Source organism: Coptis chinensis, chromosome 5, assembly GCF_015680905.1.
Source record: "Coptis chinensis isolate HL-2020 chromosome 5, ASM1568090v1, whole genome shotgun sequence".
NCBI lineage: Eukaryota > Viridiplantae > Streptophyta > Magnoliopsida > Ranunculales > Ranunculaceae > Coptis > Coptis chinensis.
The window spans coordinates 80906653-80920874 of NC_141460.1; the positions used below are offsets into that span (position 1 = coordinate 80906653).

Sequence of the window (14222 nt, forward strand, 5' to 3'; positions counted from 1 at the left end):
TGTTAGACTTCTTTGAATAAGCTAAATTTTTGTGAGCATGTTCTCCATGGTGGGGAGATCATATGTACAAAAAATCGGCCCTTAATTCAACTTTTAAGTTCATAATTTTGCTTGAATTACTTAACAATGTCTTTTAGGAGCCGGGCTATATATATATATATATATATATATATATATATATATATATATCGGTAACCGTATATCGGTTAGGCTAGAGTGCCACCCTTATTGTGCCACTCTTATCTCACACCCCTCCTGGTCCCTTAGATCTCTTCTCAAGATCATCAGATCTAATTCACTCAAAAATCGTGAAATTTCAAAATTTTGTAGTATTTCAAAATCGAAAAAACCAAAAAACGCGAAATTGGTTTGGAAAATTCATCTCGGTCTTCTTCTTCTCCACTCCAGAAACCAAGCTTCTCCGCTCCACGCGATGACCAACTCATTGAAGAATATCTCATTAGGAGAATTCAAAATTGACCATTACCTGTCAACAATATCAAACAAATCAATGTTTATAAGCATAATCCATATGACCTTGCAGGTGCGTTTAATTTGTTTATTTTCTTGGTTTTTTTTTTGTGAACATTTGTGTAGTATATTAATGCTTAAGTCATTAGTTTTATTAGCAACAAAATTAATCTGTGGATTGAATCTAGTCGATTTAAAAAAGAAGGAAAAAAGGAAGAAGAACAAAAGGTTAATTTTTTAAGAAGTACACCTAAAGTATTCTAACATACAATTTCTACTTTTATATCATCGTATACTTAATTAGTTTTTTTTTTTTTGCTAGAGGTCATTATGTTAATTATTTCTGTCTAACGCAATGAACGGACTTAGTTATTTTTAATCCATGTCGATTCTTGTTTATGTTATAGGAGTACCTTTTTCTGTTTTCCTTTTGCCTGTGTTTACCTTTGTAGTGGTTAACAGGGTTGCGAGAGAGAAGTTGCAGAGGTTACAAATGGTACCTCAGATGAAATTAAGAAAGAGAGCATCATGAGGTTATCGTGGGCACTTGTTCACTCTAAACAACCAGAAGATGTGCAACGTGGGCTCGCCATGCTTGAAGGTTTATCATATAAGCACTACTCCATCTCATTTATTGACATTCATAGTGTTGGGATGTTTGTGCTGATCTAATCTTCCTTTCGATCATGTTATGACTTACTAACTTGGTTTTTCCAGATTCTTTGGTCAATCCAGGTAGTCCGCTACAAAAGAGGGAGAAGCTTTATCTTCTGGCAGTTGGGAATTTCAGGAGTGGTGACTATTCAAGGAGTAGGCATCTGTTGGAACAAAGCTTGGAGGTGCTCTTTTTAATTTATTCACTTTAGGTGCTGCACAAAATGATGCAGCTAGAATACTCCTGTTGTAGGTTTAGGATGAGAAACTTTAAGCTTGGCCTCTTTGCTTTATTCTTCTCGGCTGTAATAACCTTTCATGGACTCAACTTTCCAGATCGCACCTGATTGGAGGCAGGCCTTAACCCTGAAGAAGACAGTTGAAGACAAAATAGCTTAAGGTAAACTTATAATTACTAATTTGCTCTATAATGGACACGGTTCTGAGAGCAATCTTTTTGTTGCAAATGGTGTGATCGGCATAGGCATTGTTGCAACTGCTGCAGGGTTTGTGGTTGGTGGAATTGCTGCAACACTGGCTCGCAAGAAATGATTTGTCCCCCTCCGTATTCACTGTGCATATTAACATGATTAGCAAAACCCATGTGGTTATCTTTTGGATATGTTTTCAGTGACTTGTTATTGTGTGGACCCTCATAAACGGTCCACATGGCATTACCTGATCCTTTTCATTTGTGGTCTCGTTGGATCGACTTGTGTAGTGAGACATCTAACTCGACGGAATGCTCAGCAGCACATTGCCGCTATGGACTAGTTGGGCATGATCTCTGGACATGACACCCAGATTGGACCCTACATATTTGCAGGCCTAGCCCTAGTTCGTAAGCACTCGACTCTAGTTTGCATTAGGTTTGTAGCAGAAAAGATTATATAGATTTGGGGAATAGAAAATATAACATTTTCAGCTCTTTTATTAGGCTCTTCTTGTTCCTTTTCCTCTATCTCTCACTTCTCTGTAATATGTTTGAATTTAAATGATAAATGGAACTTTGGGGTATGAGTTCCTAGCTAGAGGCACATCAGTTCATTTTTTAAATCGACTAGATTCAATCCACAGATTAATTTTGTTGCTAATAAAACTAATGACTTAAGCATTAATATACTAAACAAATGTTCACAAAAAAAAAAAAAACCAAGATAATAAACAAATTAAACGCACCTGCAAGGTCATATGGATTATGCTTATAAACATTGATTTGTTTGATATTGTTGACGGGTAATGGTCGATTTTGAATTCTCCTAATGAGATACTCTTCAATGAGTTGGTCATCGCGTGGAGCGGAGAAGCTTGGTCATCGATAGAGAAGTTTGGTTTCTAGAGTGGAGAAGAAGAAGACCGAGATGAGTTTTCCAAACCAATTTCGCGTTTTTTCGATTTTGAAATACTGCGAAATTTTGAAATTTTGCGATTTTTGAGTGAATTAGATCTGATGATCTTGAGAAGAGATCTAATCTAAGGGACCAGGAGGCATAGTACAAAATATCAGGATATATGGATATTTATCGATATTCAATTTCTGGATATGTATCGTGGGATATATCCCTCTCTTTGGGGATATTTGACATTGTTTCACATGCAAATATCGTGGATATATCTAGAATATCGACAAATATCGTAGATATTGTGGATATTTCTTGATATATCATGATACATTATTTATATTTATTTGAAATATAATGATAAATATTAAATAAAATTGTTATATATACAAAATATCGTTAAATATCTCCAAATATCACAAAATATCCCCAAATATCACAAATATAGTAAATATCGTCAAAATATCACTGATATTTGCAGTCGTATATATCTCTGAACATATCGTGATATTTATATATCTTTCTCTAAAATCTGGATAGATATCCCCAAATATCGCGATATATCGGGATATTTTGTACTATGCCAGGAGGGATGTGAGATAAGAGTGGCACAATAAGGGTGGCACAATAAGGGATGTGAGATAAGTTCCGTTTACCATATTTTTTATACCATAATTTATACCACACCTCCCTACAAGATGAGTTAAGTGCTAATACTTTGTAGATATGATCTACTAACCATTGATAACATCTTCACAAAAATTGGTCTTATTTAGAAATCTCTAACCTAGTTAAAAATCATTCTCAATTTTGATTTTTTTTAAAGGGCTCAGATTTTTCGATTTTGCAATCATCTTTTGACATATTTAAACATTATAAAATGAGCTGAAAATTTGTAGAGGTGATTTTCATGGCTAGTTGAACACATCCACAAAAAACTAAGTTATAATTCATGTTGTATGTAAAGTTGTGGGGCATGGTTAGGGGTGTCTCTTTTTGTCGAATTTCCGATTTTTCCGAAATCCGATCCGAAATTGGTCTGGCTCTGGGTGTAGTTTTCATGGGCCGATTTTCCGATTTCCGAAAATTCCGAAAAAAAATTGGATCGGATTTGGATATAATTCTAAAATCCGATCCGATCCGAAAATTCCGAAATTTCCGATATTATTACCAATTTATTCCGAAAATATATACTTAACCGCTACTTCCCCACTTGAATTGGACCACTCTACTGTCATTACACCGTTTGCCATAACACAATGATATGAAAAAAAATGTCATTGAGTCATACAATGACTTCCAGACCAATCCAAAAGCCAAATTCCAATAGATAGAATATTATGTAAAGCTACTTAGAGTCCAAGACCATAATCCATTATTTATGCAGACACTTCACGCTTCAATTTCCACACACGAAAAAAGATTGAAACATTACAAATACCCAGACCTCAACAGAATGCAATGCTTGCTATTGGTGGCTGCATGTTTTTTTTCTCGTTTTTTCTTAGATTACTTATTTGAATGAAAATGAGTTTTCTCAGTAAACAAGTGTGTATTGTTGTTGGTACATTGGTGTTGTGGACATGGTTTTCTCTCCCTACAATGAACATTGGCGTATGATATTCCAAAAATAATTGAAAGTAAAGAGATCTTTGAAAATTTACCAAGTATTTCGAAATTTCCGAGTTATTCCGAAAGTTCGAAAGTTCCGAAATTGGAAATATATTTTGAATCCGAAAAAAAAATTGGATTGGATTTGGCTAGCATATTAGGTTCCGAAATTTTTTTGGAAAAATTCCGAAGGAGGTTAATCCGATCCGAAGTCACCCCTAGGCATGGTATAAACTATGGTATAAAAAGTATGGTAAACGGAACCTGCTTGTATATATATATACAGCTCGGCTTCTAAAGGACCTTAAATAAGGACCAAATCTAAAACAACCACAACTTCACCTACAAAATTATTTAAAACCTAATATTTTGTGCATATGATCTACTAACCATAAAGAACATCTCTACAAAAATTCAACTCGTTTGATATCCTTTAACTTAGATAAAACTTGTTGTCCATTTTCGAAAAATATCTAACGGTCCAGAAATGTCTAATTTTTGCAATCATCTTTTGCCAATGTTAAAAATTGTCAAACGAGTTGAATTTTTATAGAGATGTTCTTTATGGTTAGTAGATCATATGTACAAAAGATTAGGTTTTAAATCATTTTGTAGGTGAAATTGTGATTGTTTTAGATTTGGTACTTATTTAAGGTCATTTTAGGAGCTGGGTTGTGTGTGTGTGTGTGTGTGTGTGTGTGTGTGTGTGTATAATGGCTACTAATTCGGGCGTCGATCGATTATCTAATTCTAATAATGATGATCGGTTGGAGCAACGGCAAAATCAGTATAGAGTGTCGCAAGATGATGTCCGAGGAGCAACTAGAAATTCAGAGGGAACGTGCAAACTCACTAACATCTGATCATTCAGGTATGTATGTACTGTTATATTATTGTTTTTTACACATTTATTTGTTTAGTCCTTTGACTTACTCGCAGGCACTTATCTTATCGTGTCTTGCAGGTCAGCGAGTCCCCAATTCCATCAATAATGAATTTAGCCAACTCCTCATTCCATTTCGCATAATAGTTTTTCACTTGGCCTTGATCAACCATCTACACTTACTACAGAACTGCGTAATTCTTCTTTTTTGCATCACCTCTTAGACTTCATCAAACAACTACTATTACCTTGGAATTCATATTTATTCATCTTTGTTTAATTATTTATATATATTTTTTAGACAAACAATCGATTACAAAAACTTAGATACATCTCAGCTTTTTAACATTTTGCAAAGACACTTGGAGTCATAAGTATCTAGGATTGGAGATCACCTTTACACCCCCGTTTTGGATATTGGCCAAGGTTCTATGAATGTTATGATTAATAATGCAGGTGTGTTAGCTCTCTGTATTCTCAGCTAAACAATGGATATGATTAATGTCAATTTTGCTAATTATTTAATCTTATTGCATTCTTACTTTAGCAATCTCCACTCCCGTTGTTAGCGGGTTCCAAAATTCGAATTCAAGTATCTTTGGAGATTGGAACCTATATGATGAAGGTCATATGTATGAATGAAGACCTTGATCAGTACCTATCTACTTCGCAGGTTCTTTTTTACCTCACTATGTCTTTACTTTATGTTCTATATATTTATTGCTATGGAGTTTTCCAAGCTCATTTAATTATACCATCACATATGACCCCCCCTGTTGTTCAATCTGATATATCAAACCAGCCGAAACGACTATCCAAAAGGTAAAGATCATTTTACAACTGTGCTAGAGACTTCACCGACTCGCCTCCTCTTCAGCGCATGCATTTAGGCAACATGCGTACTTGCATCCACTGTCAGGCAAAACTATACCCTCATGAATCACGTGAGTTCTGTTGTCTTAATGGATGTGTCAACCTGCCATTACCTCATGTACCTCCTCCATTGATGTATCTTTACAAGGCACAATCCAATGTAGGAAAATATTTCAGAGATAATATAAGAAGGTACAATCATGTATTTGCCTTTACGTCAATGGGTGTACATATTGATGAGAACTTTGCTAATGGAAGAGATGGTGTTTATACTTATCGAGCACTGGGATCTATATACCATAAAATTGGTAGTCTATTGCCTGAAGCTGGTAATAGACCAAGATACTTGTAGATATATATATATATGACACAGACAATGAGCTAGACTACAGACTTTCTGAGAGTATTTCACTTGATAGACAGATCCTCGCAATTCTCAAGTATGTACTAGATAGATGCAATCCTTTTGTTAGTGTGCTCCGACAAGTTTCACAATGCACAGACATAGATAACATTCGACTACAGATAAAAGAGAGCTCTGTTGAACGACATCGCTATGCGATGCCCACTTCATCGCAAGTTGCTGCTATCTTAGTCGGTCCTGATGAACCTTCTGATATGGGTGACAGAGATATCATTGTCGAGACACGGTCTGGTAATTTACTTAATGTGCCTGATACTACTGGATTTTATGATCCTCTTCAGTATCCACTTTTACTGCCTTATGGTAGTTTTGGTTTGGATTTAAATATATTTCGCAATGACTCACGCCGGATAAATTGTCGTGAATTCTACTCCTATATGTTACAGGTTCCTATAATTTTTATTTTAAAAATCTTATGTGTAGCTTATTTACTTCCACTTCACACTTATCAATTAATTTATTTACTTTCTTTTGACATCGGTTTATCCTTCAGATCAGAGAACAAGTCGACTCCCTATTTCTTATTGGTGGAAGGCTTTTTCAACAATATGTTGTTGACCAATATGTCAAAATCTCTACTTAACAACTGAGATATATACGGGATAATCAGGACAATCTTCGCGCTGAGCTATACCAGGGCTTACATGACTCCGTCGTTGCTGGAGAAACATCTTCGAGTACGTTTGTTATTAACTTAGATTTATTTGTTTCATTATTTTATCATTGTAATAATTATTATCATTATTGTTATTAACATTATTAAATTTTTAGGTAACAGAAGAAGGACTATTTTACCTACATCATACATTGGTAGTCCCCGTGATATGCACAGAAGATATCACGATGCAATGGCTTGGTTCGGAAATTTGGCAAACCCGACATCTTCCTTACAATGACTTGCAATCCAAACTAGGATGAAGTCAATGAAAGATTGCATCCTGGACAAACAGCACAAGACAGGCTAGATGTAACAACTAGAGTGTTTCGAGCCAAGTGCGAAGAGCTGAAGAAAGATTTGTTCAACCACCATGTACTGGGTAAAGTGATTGCACATGTACATGTCATTGAATTTCATAAGAGGGGCTTACCGCATGCTCATTTTCTTATAATATTTGATGAATCGGCAAACTACGTACTCCTGATGACTATAACAAATTAGTTCGTGCAGAAATTCCAGATCCATCTATAGAGCCTGAGTTATTTAACATTGTCTTGAAGCATATGATTCACGTGCCGTGTGGGAGTTTGAATCCATCTTGCGTTTGCATGAAGGATGGAAAATGCAAAAAAAACTTTCCAAAGGATTTTGCAAGTGTTACACTGCAAAGCACTGATTCCTATCCGATATATCAACGGAGAAACAATGGCCGAGTTGATTGTCCGTCTTCATCACGGCACGTAGGAGATCGATAATCGGTGGGTAGTTCCTTACAATCCCTGGTTCCTAAAGAAATATGATTGTCATATCAATGTCGAGATATGCTCTAGCATAAAAAGCGTCAAATATTTATACAAATATGTCTACAAAGGAGGTGATCGTGTTTCTATGGAGGTCTCTTCGGAATCGAACAATTATAGAAACGAGATAAAAGAATTTGTTGATGGTCATTGGATATGCCCACATGAAGCTTTATGGAGAATATATATGTTTCCCCTGAACAGAATGTATCCTTCTATTTATACCTTACATATTCACCTTCCCAACATGCATCAAGTGACTTTCACCGATGGTCAGGACCTTCGAGTGCTGATGAGTGATGAAAAAATGTCACGCACAATGTTAGTAGAATATTTTCGTATGAATAGTATTGACCCTGAAGCAAGACAGTATATGTATCAAGAATTCCCAGAACATTATACGTGGTGAAAGCAACGCAAAGTTTGGCGTAAAAGAGGAAACAAAAACCGGGTTATTAGAAGACTCTCCAATGTGTCTCCTTCTAAGGGTGATAGATATTACTTGAGGTTGATGTTGAATCATGTTCAGGGCGCCACATCTTTCCAAGATCTTCTACGAGTTAGCTCCACAAGACACGCAACATTTAAAAATGCAGCTGAACATCTTGGTCTACTAGAAGCTGACAATGCCATTCGAGAATCATTACTTGAGGCATCAATCGTGCACATGCCCTCAGCCATGAGAAGATTATTTGTGACAATATTAGTTCACATTAATCCCATTGGAGTAAGAAAATTGTGGGACGAATTTCACTAATTTATGATGGAGGATTATGCTTTAAGAAGCTCGGTAATGTGGTCAATCTTTTGCTCAGTAACCTTGAAGCTTCGTTGAATGAACTTGGTAGAGAAATATCTGATTTTGATCTCCCATCTCGATATGATTATCCCATAGAAGGGCCCTGTGTCCCAAGTTCAATTGTTGAAGAGCACTCCGTACCAATACCTGATGATGACCTATCTTCATACGACAAAATGAATTATGGCTAGAGATATGCATTTGACAGTATAATGACTTCTATAAAGAAGAAAGAGAGTTATGTATACTTCATTGATGGTCCGGGTGGAATTGGAAAAACCTTTATGTATCGGTCCCTCATAGCTTCTTTGAGAATGACGGTCACATAGCAATATCAACTACTACATCTGGTATAACATCAATCATGATGCCAGGTGGGCGTATTACTCATTCAAGGTTCAAAATACCAATTCCTACACACTCAAGATCAACTTGCACATTCGGCAAAGGATCTTATGTGGCTGCATTACTTCGTGAAGCAAGTGTGCTGATATGGGATGAAGCCTCGATGACTCACTAACATGCATTTGAAGCGTTGGATAGATCCCTAAAGGACATTTTTTTATAACAAATTACCTTCCGGAGGGAAAGTGGTTGTAATAGGAGGCGATTTTCGACAGTTACATCCTGTCGTCAACCATGGCACAAGAAGCCAAACTATTGATGCATGCATTACCAATTTCCATTTGTGGGAACATGTACAGATCTTGCATCTCACTGAAAACATGCGAGCCAGAACTGATCCTCTCTTTTCAGATTTGTTATGGCAAATAGGAGATGGTACAGAAACTTATGTATCATGTGATATGATAAGACTTCCAGATGATATAGTCATTCCATGGGAAGATGACCTATCTCTAAACCGCCTTATAAATGAAATCTTCCCGCATCTACAGTCAAATGCACATGACAGCAAGTACAAGATAGATAGAGCTTTGATAACTCCATTAAACAAGAATGTGGACTTACTTAACCATGAAGTCATTAGTATATTTCCTGGTCAGGAACTCACTTACTACTCCTTCTACTATGTTGAGAATGACGCCCATAATTTGTATCCTCCAGAGTTTCTACATTCTATGTCTCCTGGTGAGTTACCACCCCATGAATTAACTTTGAAGTTGGGGTCACCAATAATACTCCTAAGGAACTGATAAACGTAAAATTGAATGTTTTCCCTACGAAATAAAGCGATGAAACTCTAAACGTAAGTAAAACTAAACGATAGTTTACGTGCCTAATTTATCAAAGATTTCTACTCTCAATCCTATGAGATATAGTGGAGTAGAGTGATTCGTTCCACTCCTAGTCCTTCCACATGTTAATGTTCTCTAAGTATAAGTATTCAACTCTTAAAGTCTAATGAGAGATTTACGAAAAGGCAACTAGACTACGATGCAACTACCCACAAGATGCATTAGTCGACTATTATAACAACTATGGGAATGCTACGTTGATTCTATGATAAGGAGTTAGAGGGGGATTGATTCCACCTCAACTCGACTTAATCCATTATTAACGAATCGTCAGAATTAATCAATCTGCTGCTTCAAGAACAATTGGTTCTTCCTAATCCCTAATTACACATGGCATTCCTACCAATTCATAACTAGCATGTGAATGATTAAACCCATTCTCATGGTGAACTAATCGCTTTCTAGAGTGGAAAGGAAATTACGACGATTCTACGATAGTCGGAATCAAGCTTTCATCAAGGCTTCTCAACCCCCTCTAATGGAGGTTTAGCCGAGAATCATTACGCAATCATTTCCGATTAAATTTAAACTAAACATGATATAAATAATTGAAATTTACTAATCTAAATTAAACAATAATTAAAATCTAATTAATAACTAAGAATTGAATAACAAGTAATAAATGAAATTAGATCTAACACAAATGTAAATGACAAGAATCGAAATTGACAAACTAGCTATTTTATTTATCAAATTAATTAAGAACAATGATTCTAAGAATTTAATCTAAAACAAGAGTTGGATTTGAAATTAAACTTAATTAAAAACAATTAAATTAAATAAAACTTTTTATCTACCATTAACTATTTTAATGGCTACTTTTTTTGTTTTTATAACCTATCTAGAAACTAGGAACCTTGATCCAAAAATGGATTATTCAACGCAGTTGGCTTCAAGGATGTCCACTTCTGCTCTTCTGATTGGATTGATTCTATCAAAATCTTATTTATGCAGAAATTATCACTAGAAGTTTCTTTTTGTGGCGCCATCTTTGATAAGAGCCCAAAACTGTAGTTTTAACCTCAGAATACCATACTTTTAGACCAATTATGTGAGTAATAATTAAGAATCTTAACACCGATTCTCCTTAATTTTTTTATGCATTTAAAGGCCAAAATCCATTATGTTTGAACAGAAATGTGCCACTTTTAATTATTACTCACAGATAAAGGAGCAAAGGTCGGTTGCTAAGGAGTTCGATGATTAAAGGCCAAGATTCAAGAAGACAAAGCCTTTCTAAAGCCCGTCAAAAGCTTTTATGAAAAGTCGACCTTTTAGACGTAAACAACACTCAAAGTCAAAGCCAGAACTTCCTCAAGGCCAAGATTCAAGATCTTTGAACTCAGAAAGCTGATTGGGCCTACCTTAAAGTCGCGGCGGCCGCTCGAAAGATTTTTCAATGGTCTAAGCCTCGACCCAATCGCTTCCTGGAGTAGAAGTGGACGGAAAAGTCTATTGAAGCCAACTACACTGAAGAGGCCTTTTTGAATTTGAAAAGAATTGGGTTTTGGGCCCAAAACATGGCTCAAAAACATGGCTCCAACCCCATGCACGATTTTTGGATCTGAAAATTATAAAAACAAGAGCTTGACTCTTTGTTAATGGTAGCTAGTTAGACCTAAAACAATAGATAATTCTAGATCTAGTTTTCATGAATTAAATTAAGTTTAAGTTAAATTCAATTCTTGTTTTAGATTAAGTCTTTGAATCATTGTTCTTGATTGATTAGATAAATAAAATAGTTACTTTGTCAATTTTGATTTTTTGTCATTTCAATTTATAGATCTAATTTTAATTCTTGTTGATTATCATTTCGTAGTTTAAATAGATTGAAACATTGTCAGTTAATTTAGTTAAGTTAGAATTTTAATATGATGTGTAGTTATAATTCAATGGGAAATGATGGTTTGATGACTCAAGGCTAAAACCTCCATTAGAGGGGTTGATGAAACTTGGATGAAAACTTAGTTGTATAGTGTAGAAGCTTTGTAGAATCTATTCCACTCTAGAAGGTCGTGATTCGCCATGAGAATGGGTGGACGACCTCACATGCTAGTTAGTATTTGGTAGAAATGCCATGAACACTAGGGATTAGAACTCGAAATTCTTGCCGTAAGAATGTAAGAATCGAGATACAAGAATCTATGCTAGGTTATTAAGTTGGATTCGAGGTGGAATCAATTCCCCTCTAATTCTTTATCTAGATTCACATTCAGTATTCAGTACCATTTCGTTATTCGTAACTTGTTAATTTTCATTCACCTCGTAGTATAGAATTCCCCTCGTAAACCTCTCTTTAGACTTAAGACCGATTAGTTAATTATGAAATCATTCCATGCTAGAGAACTAGGAGTGGAACAAATTTGTTACTCCACTCTATTTCGATAGAATTGAGAGTAGAAAGATTGATAAATATAAACTCGTATTAAGTTTTAGTTTACTTACGTTTTGAGTTTCATCGTTCATTTCGTAGGTAAATTAGCTTTTTATGTTTTATCAAATGGCGTCGCTGCCATCTTAGTTTCACTTTAGCATTGTTTTCATAGTATAATTAGTCATTTTTAAGTCCCATTGAACCCACCCACCCTTATTTGATTCATACTGTGGTTGTCCGTTTCAGCGTTGAAAAATTCCGCGAGAAATTACACTGAGCGCACCCGCGCCCAAATGGAGCGCACCTGCGCCCAAAAGCTTGGAACCTTGAGCGCGACCCGCCCTAAAACACTGTAACTTCAAGTTACACGGAGCGCGACCGCGCCCTAAGCTAAATTTTTCTGGATTTCTACAGGTTTGTTTCGAACTTCGATTTTTTAAGTTTTTCAGTGTTCTAACTTGTTATTTACACCGAACACGCGTAAACAAGACGCTATTCATAAGCGAAGCAAGGACGCTATCAGGTATTCCTTTCTTCCATACCTCGCATCTCCAGTTAGAGGTTTATACTAATATATCAAGATTGTTTGGATTGTTGTCGTGTTTAGACTTAGACTTGCATGAGATTAAGGTCTGGTCGGAGAAAAACACCAAACGTAATTAACCGTCAACGTCAACAAACAAATCTATCGAGTATACCAATCACTACACCTCTAACTACTATCCCACCAACCACACCTGACATAATGGCTGAAGAAAGAGAGACTCCTCTCTCCGACTTTTACAAAGCCTTGAGCGATAGCCCTAAATCTTGCATCGTTAGCGGACCGATCTGGGGATTTTCGATTCCCCAAACATATTTAATTTGTTACCCGTTTTCCATGGTTTAGACCATGAAAAACCTTACCAACACATGCGTAGGATTGAACAAGTCCTTACAACATTCCATCATCCTACGGTTGGTGCGGAACAAATTAAACTGAGGGTATTTTCCTTCACCTTAGCCGATAAAGCAAATCTTTGGTTAACTGCCCAAAGCCTAACTAACTCAATGGACTTCGTGGGCTAAACTTGTTCACTGTTTATGGAACATTTTACCCACCCCTAAAGACGGATGAGATGCTTTCCAAGATTCATTTTTCCGGCCGAATCCTCATGAATCATTTTCTCGAGGCTTGGAATCGTTTCACCGATCTGCTTATAGAGTGTCCACACCATAACCTAGCAAAAGACACGTTAGTTCGCGGTTTTTTTCAAAGGACTTCAACATCACTATAAAGAAGTCCTTGACATAATGAATGGGGGTAGTTTCCTAAGTAAAGGAGCCTCGGAGGCTTACAAATTTTTAGAAGATCAAACTAAACGCAATAACAATTGGGGGGTAGTGATGATATCCCCCGCTCTGCTAGTTCTTCTTCAACAGTTAAGGCCGCCGGTATGTTTGAGATGAAACCCGATCTAGAACTTAAAAATTTAATCGAATCTCTAACTAAAAAGGTTGAGGCTATTTCTGTGCAACAAAAGCCTATCCCCATCATGAATGTTAACTCCAACCCATGTAATGTCTGTTTGAGTCCTGAGCACCCTGACTCCTATTGTCCTCTCGCCTATGAACAACAACAATTAGAGCAAGACAATGTTTGCTCCATTAATAGCTATCCTATTCCTAATGCCCCATGGAGACAACATCCAAACTTTAGTTAGCGAAACAATTAACAAGTTTCACCTCCAGGGTTTAATAACCAAAATGTTAGGCAAGCAAACAACTATAATCAAGCTCCACCTAGGCAAGGGCGGGGGACAAGGTCGTGGAAATTATAATAATTATAACAACCAAAGCGCCAACCACGACAAGGTATAGCACAAGGTCGAGTAATTATAATAGTTATAATACCAATAGAGGTATCGTTCCGATTAACAATAGTAACTATCACAACCCACCCATAAATAATCAACGCGAGATAGTTCCAAATGCACCACCGTGACTACTACACCTACACAACCGGATCATATCGACACCTTTATACAAAGGTTACCCAACAACTTTTCCAATCAATGACTCAATCAAACCAACAGATCT

General features: G+C 36.2%; 1 long non-coding RNA gene and 1 pseudogene across 2 annotated transcripts; both read left to right on the top strand.

Annotated features, from left to right (window-relative positions):
* Positions 1–342: 342 nt before the first annotated feature.
* Positions 343–1811, top strand: LOC147499231 (mitochondrial fission 1 protein A-like; annotated as a pseudogene). Its single transcript, XR_015195756.1, has 4 exons — positions 343–544; positions 934–1072; positions 1189–1310; positions 1462–1811. The product of XR_015195756.1 is annotated as a mitochondrial fission 1 protein A-like (transcript).
* A 4526-nt stretch (positions 1812–6337) lies between these two features.
* Positions 6338–7365, top strand: LOC147499232 (uncharacterized). Its single transcript, XR_015194440.1, has 2 exons — positions 6338–6933; positions 7028–7365. It is a non-coding gene; the product is annotated as an uncharacterized LOC147499232 (long non-coding RNA).
* Positions 7366–14222: the final 6857 nt, after the last annotated feature.